This window comes from Microtus oregoni, unplaced genomic scaffold (assembly GCF_018167655.1).
Source record: "Microtus oregoni isolate MIOR12 unplaced genomic scaffold, Mior012 000017F_ref0000208, whole genome shotgun sequence".
Lineage (NCBI taxonomy): Eukaryota > Metazoa > Chordata > Mammalia > Rodentia > Cricetidae > Microtus > Microtus oregoni.
This window is the reverse complement of record NW_024543076.1, coordinates 9,549,939-9,563,595: the sequence shown is the minus strand read 5'-3', so window position 1 is coordinate 9,563,595 and position 13,657 is coordinate 9,549,939. Positions and strand designations below refer to the sequence as shown.

General features: G+C 39.3%; 1 protein-coding gene across 4 annotated transcripts in view; it reads right to left on the bottom strand.

The window, feature by feature from the left end:
• The window catches only part of Lingo2 (leucine rich repeat and Ig domain containing 2), a 1,050,166-nt gene extending 1,037,042 nt beyond the window's left edge, over positions 1–13,124 (bottom strand). For 3 of the 4 annotated variants that reach the window (XM_041667315.1, XM_041667314.1, XM_041667313.1), the window contains exon 1: positions 12,854–13,124. The gene's annotated coding sequence lies outside the window, so the exon portion shown is untranslated. Of the gene's footprint in view, positions 1–12,029; positions 12,267–12,853 lie in introns of those variants that run through there. The other variant, XM_041667316.1, reaches the window with a different exon arrangement.
• Between the last annotated feature and the right edge of the window lie 533 nt (positions 13,125–13,657).

The window sequence follows — 13,657 nt, the reverse complement described above, 5'->3', positions numbered from 1 at the left end:
TTATATATAATTTAAAACTCCATCTTTTTAAAATCAAATCAATCATTATAAAATCAAGATTGAAAGAGAAATACTTTTAACAGTATGTTTTTTTATGATAATAAATAAAATAGAATTCTTATCTTCCTGAATCACATGCCTTAGCAGGCTACACAGGTCAATTAACACAGTTAGTAACAACAATAACACTTTTAAGTATACTTATATAAGACAAACATTAAAAATAAATTTTCTGTTTGTCTGAAGCATCAATGGTTTTCTGGTGCCACTAGGCTATTTTTCAAAGAATGAATATAAATTTCCCCTTGATATAGGAATGTCGTTTTTATATCAAGGAATGTCAGAGTACAATGCCTTGGAGATATATGTAAAAATATTGAGTTGTTTTATTAACAAGTTCTACATTATTTCAATTTTGAATACTGTTCCAAATGTAAATCTTAAGTATAAATTATTAACTAAATTCATTACCACTTTACTCATAAAGCAATCAGTATAGTTGGAGTACCTATGCACTTTATTCTTTATAAAGGAGAGCTATAGGAAAGGTATATGCTTTATCCCCTCTCCTCCAAAATGCAAATAACTTCCATAATTTTCTGCCATCTCTCCTGACAGAACATCTGGTGATCATCCATATTCTACAGCTTTAATCTGAAACCATTTATTTCTATTGAATCAAACCTCACACCTTCCCTTGAGCTGTTCATCAATCACTGAAACCTCTTTTGTTTTCAATGAGTGAACAATGCTTTTAGCTTTATTCTTCCACCGTCCATACAATCTCCAGTCAGAATGGGATTTGGGCACAAGAATGGGTGTCAGAACCAGAAGTTACAGCCTTTGTAGGACACGCATGCAGTCTGCCTCTTTGCAATATTTACTTAAACCTGAGTATTTTATATGCTACATAACCACCTGCAAATAGCAGAATTTTTATCATTTCACATTTAGTTTAATCTTATACATACTTCATTTGAGTATAATGTAAAATATAACATTTTTAATAGTTTCTCAGACAGCCGACATTTCTATTGCAGATTTATTTAACTTCTTATAAAGGGAATGTTAAACGCAGAACCAACCACATATGCAAGTGTTTCCTTGTAACTTGAGCTCCCACAAACATCCATCACTAGCAGAGAAATATGGGTTAGAATGCTCCCCAGTGATTGCAATCAACAAGTCTGAAAAGAAAGAAGAGACAATGTACCCACTAATTTAGTTAGGGAGAATGTGTTTTTTTTTTTTTTTTTTTTTTTTGGTTTTTCGAGACAGGGTTTCTCTGTGGCTTTGGAGCCTGTCCTGGAACTAGCTCTGTAGACCAGGCTGGTCTCGAACTCACAGAGATCCGCCTACCTCTGCCTCCCGAGTGCTGGGATTAAAGGCGTGCGCCACCATCGCCCGGCGAGAATGTGTTTTATAGCAAAATTAAAATTAACTATGTAAACCATATTTGAAATAATCTAATACGGGCTTTAATGTTTGCAGATAGTATTTAAGATATATCAGACAATACTAATAAGGAATGTTTTGATGGAGTATATTCAAAGCATGAGTAATAGGACAAATAATTAAAGTTACTCTTTGAAAAGAACCAAGAGGAGGCATCCACAACCAACATGTGTACCTGTGTTTCATATTATTATTTGCATTGCTATTGCTAACCAAACAACAACAGAAAAATGTTTTTCAATAGCATGAACACGAAATCCAATCATTCCAATCACACTAACAAGCGTGATTTTGCTGAGGACATTGCTATTACGTAAGTATATAAAGCATTTACTGATATCCCTGTGTGGATGGAGAAATCGTACAAGGACCCATCCCAAGAACCAAAACCAATCAATGTCTATTCTTCAATTGAAGAATCAGTTTTTTCCATGGGCAAGCTCTCTGATAGGTTACCCAAGCCCAAGGGTTAGCCCTGAACACATTTTCAGAGGAGCAACACTATCTTACTTGGAGTTTCTAGTGCTGTGACGAAACACCATGATGAAAATCTGGGACTGATGGAGCATGGGATCAAACCGGAATCTCTGAACGTGGCGGACAATGAGCGCTGACGGAGAAGCCAAGGACAATGGCAATGGGTTTTGATCCTATTGGATGTACTGGCTTTGTGGGAGCCTATTCTATTTGGATGCTCACCTTCCTAGACCTGGATAGAGGGGTGAGGACCTTGGACTTACCACAGGGCAGGGAACCCTGACTGCTCTTTGGACTGGAGAGGGAGGGGAAGTTGGGGATAGGGGAGGGAAATGGGAGGAGGGGAAGAGGTGAAAATTTTTAATAATAATAATAAAGAAAATCAGTTGTGGACAAAAGTGTTTGCTTCAGCTTATAGTGCCACATTCTAGTCACTCACTACAGGAACTCAAAGCAGCAACACAAACAGGGCAGGAACCTGGAGGCAGGAGCTGATAGAGTGGCCCTGGAGGAAAGCAACTTGGTGGCTTGCTCTTACACTTGCTCAGTCTGCCTTCTTACAGTGTCCTGCCCCACCAGTCTATATGTGGCACTACCCACAGGGAACTTTCCCTGTCACATCAGACATCAACTAAGAAAGCATTCCACGTGATTGCCTACAGGGTAAATCTAGTGGGCATTTTCTCAACTAAAGTTCCATTTTTCAAAACGACAATAGCTTGTGACAAACTGAAATAAAACTAGTAGGGCACATAAATAGTAACTGATTCAGTAGGTTGTGCGTGTGTATAATATGTGTGTGTGTAACAATAATCATTAAAGATTACTATTAAAGAGGTCATGAATTTAAGATGGCCTGGGAAACACAGGAGGAGCTGTCGGGGAAATTGAGAGATGGAAATAATGTAAAAATAATAGTCATATATAAAGTTTTCAAAGTTACAAATTAAGTATTAGAAAACATCCATCCTCAAGTATTTTCTAGCCTCTGTGTCTAGATATTCTTGCTTTCTACCCACAAAGCATCCTTCTCTTACTTCTTCAGCAACATTTATTTCTTTATACCCTGTCCAAACTTCAGAATCCTGGGAGCTTTACCTTGTAAACCATACATCTATATAATATTTCTTTAATATGAAAATCTACAAATGAAGAAAAGGGTTTCAATCAAATAAATGATTTAAGAATTTACCTTATGCCGGGTGGTGGTGGTGCATATCTTTAATCCCAGCACTTGGAAGGCAGAGGCAGGTGGATTTTTGTCAGTTCGAGGCCAGCCTGGTCTACAAGAGCTAGTTCCAGGACAGGCTCCAAAGCTACAGAGAAACCCCGTCTCGAAAAAAGAAAAAAAAAAAAAGATTTACCTTAAACAATGTGAATTCCTAGTGTGAAGAACAATGTTTCTCTTCATAAAAAGGCTTGCAGGATAAAGGAAATTCTTTCAAATGAGAAATGCATATGATAATAGTATATAAGAATTTAATGTGGTCAAAAGTACACTGAAATTTCTAGATATGTAAGGAAACAGGCTGAAGTAGAAAAGACAAATGATCTGGATTCATCTTTTATGTACGCAGCTTACTAGTGTTTGCTCACCAGTTACAAGTATCTTTTAGAGAATTTCCTGAAACTGTCTCAATCGTCATAAATAAACCCGTACTGTTGGATTTTCTTTCATTCGTGCAACCAAACACAATGTTATATTATATGTTTAGTTTATCTCAGTTAGTTTTCTTACCACAACAGCCTATGAACATTTTATTTAATTCTGTGGTTTAACACACATGAAATTTATATTAAATATCTATTATATTGAACAATTTTATATTAACTGTTGCTCTTCAACCACAATTTTTTATTATTGCAACAGAACTCAGAGATTTATCCATAATGACATTTACTAACGATTTCATTCAATATCCTTTAAGCCAACACCAATTTCATGAACAGTGCAAATCTTGGCCATCTCTGCTGGGCACGTGGATCATCTTATTTTCAAACTTTCACACTGTAATAAGGTGATTTTATATCTTCCTTTTAATGTACCTGCTCTTTATTGATTCCTTTCCAAGATCAGAGGAAAGACATTTTGGCTTTCATATAATATCATAAGTATTATATTAACTCTACTCTTATTTTACTTTTTTCTAACCAACATTATGGGCTTTTCATTGTATTCCCAGTTTGAAAAGAGGTGTTGCAAGAATTATTGTAAGGTGTGAGGATGTAGTCTCAGCAAATATCCCTTGCCTATGATGAGTTATACTCATGCATCCAATCTCCAGCACAATTAATTAATTGTCAGATTTTCTCAAACCTGTTCATTCTTTCCTAGTGCATTAGATGTATATTGGTTTTTATTTAATATTTTATTTCTTTTCTAATGCTATGCCACCACTTCACTTATGAAATGAATCAACTTGTCGATAATATTTTATCTCTTTAAATTTTGCTAATATTTGCATTTTTACTTCTGTTAATAATATTCATGTTTATTTTCCTCATAGATATTGTTCTGTAACCTTCTTATACTGCTTCATGATATTGGTATAAATGCAATGCTGATCTTTGAATCAACTTACAATAATAAAGCATCTAAAATTTTCTCATTTGGGTGAAATGGGCATTTTTTTTTCTTAAATGTTAGAGGGATTTTATAATGATATCATTTGTAGCAGTGTTTTACTTTAGAGAAAAGTTTTTATGTCCTGTTTTATTTTGAGTTTGTACATTTTAAAACTAACTTTTAAATAAAGTATATGTCATTAAATTTACTTAAGTGAATAATTGAAAGATTTTTACTAAGTTAATATATTTATGCATCCTTCACTACAATTCAATGACAGAATAGATTCAACTGCACTCAAGTATTTGCCATGCCCATTTTCACTCTCATCCCCCTTTGCCAGACAAACACAAGTAGCAGTCTTTACAGATACATTTCTCTGTACGTTTTATATAAGCAAAACCATGCAATAGCCATGTTTCTGATTTCCTTAATGGAATATACTGGTTTAATGGTTTTCTAAATTGTGGTTTGTCTTGACTTTATTTCTTTTAATTGCTAAGTACTTTCCCAGAGTTTGGATTTTACACTCTTTATCCATTCACAGCCAGCTTTGTAGAGGATGTGTTGTGCACAAACGTGATGTCTTCTGAAGATATGGAGCCATTCACACTAGTCATTTCCTCTTGTGTATTCATAATGGGTCACTAGAGACTCAGGAGAGCAACTCTTTGTTCAAAGAAAAGTCTAGGGTCAATAGTTATGAACATTTGCTATTGAATAGATGGTTAAGTAATAATTATAGAAATTGTATTCCAGAGAGTATTAGCAGTTTCTGATTATATCAATTTCTGCACATACTATCAAAATCTGGTACCAAATTAAGAATATATATATATATATATATATATATATATATATATATATCTGTTCCCAATTCTTCAGTCTTATTACTGAGTTTACTTGCACTGCTAAGATTATTATTAAGGGCATAGATTTAAATTATACCCCATATTAGTCCTCTCAATAAACCCTTTCCACTGTCTGGTTTTGTGTCAACTTGACACAAGCTAGAAGAAGGAGCCTCAGTTGAGAATAACCCTCCATTATATCTAGCTGTAAGACATTTTCTCAATTAGTGTTCAATGAGAGAAGTTCAATCTACTGTGGTTGGTACCATCCTAGGCTTGTGGTCCTGTGTTCCACAAGAAAGCAGGTTGAGCAAGCCATCGGGAACAAGCCAGTGAGCAAAATCCTCCGTGGCCTCTGTATCAGCTCTTGCCTACAGGTTCCTGCTGTGTTTGGGTTTCTTTCATGACTTCTTTCATAATGTATAGAAATGTGGAAGTGTAAGATGAATAAAACCTTTTCTCCTCAACATGCTTTTTGGTCATGTATTAAGTCACAACAGTAGAAAGCCTAACTTAGACAACCCTCTACAAAACTTCTACAGAATACTCTTATATCATCCTCCTCTTAATTACCTGGTGACACAGCCATCCATTTTTGTTTTTTGCTTATTTGTTTTATTTGGTAGAGAGTTGTAGATATCAAAATGATTATCAAGCTTTAACTTACCAAATATTTAACTAGCATTTGTAAATAACAGATACTTAGCAAGTATTTTCTTAACTTGATGGTAGTGTACTTGGTTCTTATCAACTTGTTTTCTCTATTAAACAAGATTATATGATTTAAAATGACAACAGACACTTCAAAGACACTTAATTACTGTTGTTGGGAGGGCAAAGTCACACAATCAGAGTTGAGTTCCCCAAAAACGAGAAATTGATCTAGCATATGATCCAGCTCTACCAATTCTGGGCATGTCCCCAAAGGTCTACAGATCCTACTACAAAGATGACTACTCAACTATGTTTAACAATACTATATTTGCAATATCCAGAAAGTGGAAACAGCCTAAACACCCAACAAAGATGGAGTAGGTAATAAAAGTATGGTTCATATGCACAATAAATTGTTGTTAAGCTTTAAGAAAATGAAGGTATATTACTCATGGATAAGTCAATGGTGCTAGAAATAATCAGTCATAGCAAGAGAACACAGACTCAGAAAGACACATGTTCCATGTTCTCTCCCATAATCTGATGCTAACTCTACATCTCTTGATACATGTATTCATATCTGCATACCCAAGGGAGACAAGTTCTTCTCTCACGGTCCATTTCTAGTTTCCTAGTCAACATGCAAATACTAATAGACTGGAATATTCAAATCTAAATTAGATGTCTATAAAAACACTCCCCAAACCTTTGCAGAATCAAGGATCACTTGAGAGGAGGGGACAGAAAGAAAGAAGACCGTCAGAGGGAACAGTTGCCTGCACCAAAACCCCATTTCCCAGACATGTCAAGGATTATTCCGCATGTATACTCATAAAGGTTGAGACCGCGTGTTTGAGGCCTGCCGAAAATCAAGCATTCCAAAATCCCAGGATGGAGGGAGGAAGGTCTCATGAATTCGCACCTCTCCTGAGGAGCTAATGACAAATGATAGTTGCTAAAGGAAGAAGGACCAGTTTCTTTTAGGCATTTGGGACTTAACCACTTATGCTGCAGTAGATAGCTCCATACCCATGCACATACAGGTAGCACTAAAAGGACTCAGTGGGTTGAAGCAAGCAAACAAAGAGCACATGAATTTAGGAGGAAAAAGTGAGAGAGATGGGTGTGAAATTAAAGAGGGCAGAATGAGAGTAATTTGACCGAAACACATTATATGTATATTTGAAATAAAAAAATGAAAAATCATATATACCTTAAATGTCAAGTAATAAAATAGACATCATGTTAATATTAACATCTTTTCAAATATTAATTAATATAAATGAAACCAACTGAGGACAAGGCTATGGTTTTGTGACTACCTACAAGTGAAATTATATATAAGAAACTATATGTACACCATAACCACAAGCTTAATGAGCAGATTCTAGTCATCATTTATCTTTACAGAAACCACTATCTTTCCCTTCCCCCATATGCATGCATATGCTTGTGCCTTTGCAGGGTGAGAGAATTATATAAGAATGTGTGTCCATTTGTGACTCAAGTACAGCAAAAAATGTTAGGATGATAAAAACACCTCCCTTTTGAGCATTGGAGCCCACTGTTTTATATCTTGGCATTCCCCAAGAGGCAATGTTTGTGACTCCCAGGAAACACCAGGAGCAATACACTTTGTTTGCTTAGCTTTTCCTTTTGTGCCGGCTACTAGGTAGATGGCTTAGAGCTAACCATAGTTTATATTAGAATGAAACTGTATGAAGATACCAGGTCCTCTTGTGCAGTGCAATTTAGAATGCACTTCACCAACTCTGTAGCGCCACATCTAGAGCCGAAATATGCTAGGAATTGTAAATGTCTACGTCGATTTCTGCTATGCTGAAATTTGGTTATTAATTTTGTGAAGATGATAACTCCCTCTTTGTGGACAGATTGCTATAATGTTCTATTATCTGAAACAAAATGCAATTTGTTCTCTACTGTAGACCTCTAGGCTTCAATTTAGTCTTACTCACTTTATAATGAAAATAAACTCATATTGACAGTGCATCCAAAGCTGAAAAGAAGGAAATGATATCTGACATACAGTTACAGCTAATAAACAGAGCTGAGAATAATATTAACCAATGAAGGTAACTAAGAAACACAGCAAAATGTGTTGTTGAGTTTTACTCTTTGGCTCTTTGGATCCTTTGGGAGACCTGCCACCCAGCTCCCAAATAAATCACACAGAGAATATTATTCTTTCTTATAAATGACCACCCCTAGCTTTGTCTGTTTCTAGTGAGCTTTTCTTAAATTACCCCATCTGCCTTTGCCTCTGGGCTCTTTTCTTTTCTTAATTTGTAATCCTACTTTCACTTTTACTCTGCATCTATTTGTGTGGCTGGGTGGCTGTATCCTTCTTTTCTCATACCTTGATCTCTCTTTCTTTCTCTCTTTTTCTCCCTCTATTTATTCTCTCTGCCTGCCAGTCCTACCTATCCTTTATCCTGCCTTGCTATTGGCCACTTATCTCTTTATTAGACCAATCAGGTGTTTTAGGCAGGTAAAGTAACACAGCTTCACAGAGTTAAACAAATGCAACATTAAAAAAATGCAACATATCTTTGTATCATTAAAATAAATGTTCCACAGCATTAAAAAATGTAACGCGTCTTAAAATGATATTCTACAATAAAACTATATTCCTACTACAAATCCTAATGGTCTTCTTGATTTAACAAAAACCGCATAAGTATGCCAATGAAGTTTCAAAATTTTATTCAAATCCAGAATTCATTAATATCTGCTAGTTTCTTGCTAATTTTGTCACTAGACAAAAGAAACAAATAACTTACATTCCTGGTACTGAAATCACTAAAATGAAACAGGACAAGGGGACATCTGATTTCTTATGGCTAGGTCTACTGTAAAAACTAAGATGCTAGAAGAAGCTTGAGTTTAATGTTATAGATTAAGCTACTGAACCAACAGTCCAGAAGCTAACTACTATAAAAGTATTTATGGATATTGAATAACTTTCATAATTTTAATGGAAGAAATCACAGTTGGAACCTGTGTCATATTAAGCATACACAAAGATAAAGTTATAGGTACCACGAAGATGTGTGTATGAATATATATATATATATATATATATATATATATATATATATATTTGGAATTAAGGTTTCCAAAAGGTCACTAGTAATTTCAGAGCAGGGGCCCTGCCAAGAGCAATCTGCTCATGATTAACAAGACACAGTTGGTTATTGTGAGGAAAGTCACTGGAAGCAGAAACACCAAAGCTCCACAGCAGCCCATTTGTCCCCACTATTACTCATTCTTCCTTTCCAAAGTGGTCGCTGCCCAATGAAGGAGACATCCAAGCGACTGGCACCTATGTAAAAATGGATTAAGAGCTACTAATAGTAAAATACCTCATAATGATTTTATTCTGAAGAAGATAAATTAAAGGAAGATAGAAACACTCTTAAATGCACATCAAAAAGAAACAAAAAACAAAAACAAAAAACAAAAAAAGGAAAGGAAATCACGGGTGAATACAGTGAGAGAGGTAAGGCTGAGCCTTGAAATTTCACCTGTCTGTAGTGTTCTACTTTATCTGATTATCAAATATGGTTTACAAATTCAATTTTTCCTTTTATGATATGTACTGTTTTGTGTCTAACCAGTTCTTAAAGCTTGTGATGCTGAAGTAGCCTCTCAATCATTAAAGGATGTGTCTTGCTAACATATTGTCTCATCAAAATCATAAAAAGATTAGTGTGAGGCCTTTTTTTAAAAAGGGGGAGGGGAAGTGTTCATAAAAAATCAGAAAATTGATTTTCTTTTCCATCTAACATGCTGCCTTGTGGATAAAAAGCAAGCCAGACTGGAGAATCAGTTATTGCCAAGCCTGTCTGCATATAGCGACCACTTCTCCCTGTACTGCGGGAAAACATTTCCACCTAGAGTCCTTTCCCAGAATATCTGGAGACCAAAGGAAATCAGCCGTAATGACTACCAGAGCCAGATCATAATCAGTTTTTAATTGAAGCATCAAGCCAATTAATTTGTGACAACTTCCTATCAGTTCTGATTCTACATGTGAAGTTTCATAGGACCCAGGCCATTTTGGGCTCCAAAGCATCCCTGGAAGAGTTCAATATTTGGTCCTTTCTAAAACAGCCTGCACTAGGGAGAAAATATTTTAGAGATGGTGCCTCAAAACTTAATTCGAGATTGCAGAGCAGAGTCACTTGTTTGACTCAATAAAAGTTTATGAAACACAAAACATTTTAGACCTCAAACATGATTTTTAATATAAAAAAGATCTTTTGCCTTAAATGTGTTTCAGAAAGACAACTGAACCCTAAATTTCACTTTTTTTCAGTTAATTCTACAAATACATGCTGTGTATCTGTATATGCAGGTAACTATGTAGACTGGTAACAATCATTGTGTTTGTCACAGAATTTCTAAGGACAGTGCATTTTAAGAGCTGGCTATTTTCCTGGGACCCTGGTAAGGTATTTAATCCCCTGAAAAACGATATAGATGCTCTCTGGATGATGGTGTGTAACAGTCTGCAATATAAAGCATCAATATTTTTTCTAGCCTCCATTGACATTAAAATACAGCTATTATATGAAAAATTAACTTCCCTATATAGATTTATCAATGGATAAATAACGGATGTCTTCCACACGAATGATAACTAAACCATTTCATCATCAACAGTCAGTTGCTCCACTTGAGAACTTTAAAGTGAAAATACCTGGTACTATCCCAATGCATACGCTGGCGTTCAGCATCAGGAAGTTCTTCAGTTTTGTCTGCCTCAGACTTCAGAGGCATTGCAAGTACTATACACTAATAAAGAGGGTGAGAGCACCCATACAAAGATATCTTTAAAAAAATGTTAACCATGGCTTCTCAGTTCTGAAAATCAGGTTTTCCTCTCATTTTCATCGTGTGTCCTGGTATATCATAACTGCTAGATCTTGGCTTTTATTTATTATTCCAAGAACATACAATGATCAAGCTATTTTTTTTTCCTTTCTGGAGTGTAATTCCGTTAGAGGGTTAATATCACGAGAGGTGTAACAACCACCCTAATGCACTCTAAAATTGAGTTAGAGTAGAAAATGACCACATGTGAGAAGCCCAAACTCTACACAGCACACTGGAAAATGTATCTCTAGCATTGTGACAGACACACAGTAATCTCTTTAAGTATGCACAATATTCTAAATAGCCATTTACTTTTCTGTGGGTTATACACAACAATCAAACATATCCAGTGGCCACCATGGCCAAGTCAGTACTTAGCAGAGATATTCGTTAGTGCATTGAACATACTGGAAAATATCAGGAGCACTGTGAAATGTGGAAAGCCTTGCTTCATCAATAATCTGAACTCAAAGCTATTTCCCAATACCCCCCCCACACACACACACACACACACCTTCCCAGGAGCCTTAACTTCACCCTCGTTCTGCCCCATGATATTCTGGCCATGACTTCCTACTTATCTTTTCTTCCCATCTCCAAGTCATTCAGCAGCTCTGCTCTGTTCTCAGAGGCAGTCCCTAGGGCAAGGAGCTCAGTAAAATGCTGAATGGGGCGACTCCACCAGCAGGTGAAGAGGAAGGGGGGGGGGAAGGCAGAGGGTGTGGTTCTCTCTTTTGTCACCACACCCCATCTCTTGAGTCTTGCACTCAGGGTCCACTGCGGCTCAGAGGGGATCTAGCAGATCGCCTTGCTGAGCTCCTAGCAGTGAGTGACGGAAAGCCATCATGCACACACCATCACCACCAACAACAAAAAAATTAAGAAAAAAAATATTAAAAATAAACACAACCAAAACTTGCCCTTAAAGGAAGCAATTGTCCAGAGTAGCAGGGGAAACAGGGATTAGTTCGAAGGCACAGACCCCAGAACGTCAGAGAGAAGAAAAAAAGGAACAGCAGACAGGGACCTCACAGATTACCCCCACTCTTCCCTGGATGCCAACTGAATACCAGCCCAGAGAATTTCCCTAGAACAGGAGTAGGGTTGGAAGTAGAGATAGGCTTTACCTCCTGGGCTGCCCTCAGAGCGCTGACTATTGTTGCCTCCCCGAAGTGGCTCTGGATCCCAGCACAGCTTTCTAGAGCACAGCCTGGATTCCGGCTCGGGTCCCGGCGACGGGGCGCCAAGCTAGCAGGAGCACGGAGACTCGGGCTCAAGTCCACCGACCAGTCCAAGTTGGACCCCCCTCTGCAGCGCCGCCTCGGCCACCCAGCGGGCACGCTCTCTGCTCGAGCTGCCCCTCGTCTCCCGGCACCCCCACACCCACCCGCTCCGCCGAGCCCGATGGGAGCCTCTAGCGGAGGCCAAGCGAAACGCAGCCGACCCGCTGCGCCCGGGCTCCGACGCCGGCTGCAGGGAGAGGACTCGGTGGCTGCTTGGACTCCCAGATCCCCGCATCCCGCCCGCCTACTCCAGCCTCGCCAGCCACCCAATCTACTTCCTGACCAGGGCCTACAGCTCCCTATCGCAAAGAGGGAATCGGTGTACGGGGCTAAGGAAAAAACCTCTCCAGAATAGAAAATAAAAACAAAACAGGGGCCAAGCCCAGATGTAAATCAACCTGGACAGAGGAACCAGCCCCAGATGCAATTCCCAATAGGTATCCAGAAGTGTGAGGATAGGAGACTCCCTTATGCCGCCTGGATCTCAACCATCTGTACTGGCTGGTCCTCCACTTGCCTGCTTGGAGCCATTCGCGCGGGTTGTGCAGCTGCGTGGCAACAGCCAGGGGGTTCCGCGTAACTTGCCTTAACCCCCACCGTATCCCCCCCCAAATGTATTTTAAGTTATTCTCTCTGGAGATTCAAGCAGCGGGTTTGTCGTCTCTTACCTTGAGATGCTGTTGGTGGCCCTTCGTGTCCTTAAAATCCAAAGCCAAGGAGGATGAAGCGTACTGGAGTCCGGGGTCTCCTTCCAGGCGCCCCCCTGTCTCAGCTCTCTCGGCGTTTTCTTTCACAGGGGCCAGGGAGGAAATGTTGGATTCTAAAGCCCTGGCAGCCAAGGCATCTCTAAACCCTCATGCCTGTTGTGACGGAGACAGGGACAACCTCGGTGGCAGTGGAAACCTCCCCTGTTCCTGCTCAGGCAACTTGGCTGCGGATCCAGTTTTCTTCTGTGACCCCACAAATGCGTTGGGCAGCCAAGCTGTGTATTCTGTCAAGAGCCTAGGCTTCTTCTGTCTCTCTCCACCGCACCCCTCCCCCTGCTCCCGCCAAGTAGGAAAACCTGCGCTCGGGCGGGTTCGGTGCGGAGCAGGTGCCGGCAGGCAGTAGAGCCACGCCGAGGATCGCCCTCCACCGCGGCGTCTTGGCTCCAGCCGCTGCGCCCAGGCGTCTCTGCCAAGGAAACTTTGAGTGGAGGTCGTAATGGGTTAGGGGCAGATGATGGGAAGACCGGTGAGAAGGCTGAGTAGCTGGAAAGGAGGGACACCGGGCAGGCGGCGGGCTGCTGGGTCCCGGCGGCCACACTCAGCGCGCGGACTGCGCGCACACACGCCCGGCTCACAGGCACCGCTCACATGCACACCCCCGCGCGCGCGCCCCAACACGCACGCCCAGCTTCACGATCGCGGCCACAGGCCACAGGCGAAAACTAGAGGCGAGCCCGCACCAGGGGTTACGAGAATGAGAAGCAT